This window comes from Tupaia chinensis, unplaced genomic scaffold (assembly GCF_000334495.1).
Source record: "Tupaia chinensis unplaced genomic scaffold, TupChi_1.0 Scaffold000292_1, whole genome shotgun sequence".
NCBI classification, from domain to species: domain Eukaryota; kingdom Metazoa; phylum Chordata; class Mammalia; order Scandentia; family Tupaiidae; genus Tupaia; species Tupaia belangeri.
The window spans coordinates 3,246,844-3,247,712 of NW_006159777.1; positions in this window are offsets into that span (position 1 = coordinate 3,246,844).

The following is an 869-nucleotide window of genomic DNA, read 5'->3' on the forward strand; positions in this document are numbered from 1 at the left end:
GGGATGGCTTTTTTTTTTTATTGCCATAGGGCATTATGCTCATGGGAGAAAGACAGAGAGAAGGAAAGTGCGGAATTACCCCTGCTCCGGGGAAGGAGTGGCCATGCCTCAACCTCCCTCCTTTCTCCTCCTTGCGTTTTGGACATTCGCACACACGCTCCTGGCTTGATTTTCAAGACACCGGATCCAAGACTCAAACCACCGTTGGCCATGTGGGAGTCTAGCAGCTTAACCACCATGACACCTGCTAGGGCCTGGCTTTTAAAGACTTAGTGACCACACCCCCACGGTGTCCCCTGCAAGGGACGTCTGGCTTAGCCTCAGCCACACGAGCTAGTCCTTCCCAATCAATGTTCGTGTGTGTGTGCCATGTGCGTGTGTGTCATGGGTCCCTTGTTTCTGGGGACACTGACATATGCCTCATCCCGGTCAAACTACTGCTTTGTGGGTAAAATGATTGGAGAGCCGAGGCGAGCAGACGCCATCACACCTCGCCACAGCAGCAAGCGAGGGAGGGGCCGTGGGAGCCCAGCTCAGAACCCGAGGACAGAGTGCCGGAGCCCTGACCCACCTCCAGAGGTGACTTCCTGCACGAGGACCCGCTACCCGCCCTCTGCTGAAAACCTTGTGATGGCATAACATTTACTTACAGAAAAGCAGGGCCTCCCCTGGGAGCAGGCCGTCCTGGCTTCTCAGTGCCCCCGCTCCCTGTTGGGGAGGCCAAGGTCTAGGGAGTGCCCTGAGGGGCAGGGGCCTGAAGTGGAGGTCTCCCTCGGGGCTGCATGCTGGAAAGATGGGAGCCCAGACCACCTCTGGCCACGTTGCCAGGGGAGGCCAGCAGGGGACCAGGCTGCTGCCCACCGTCCTCC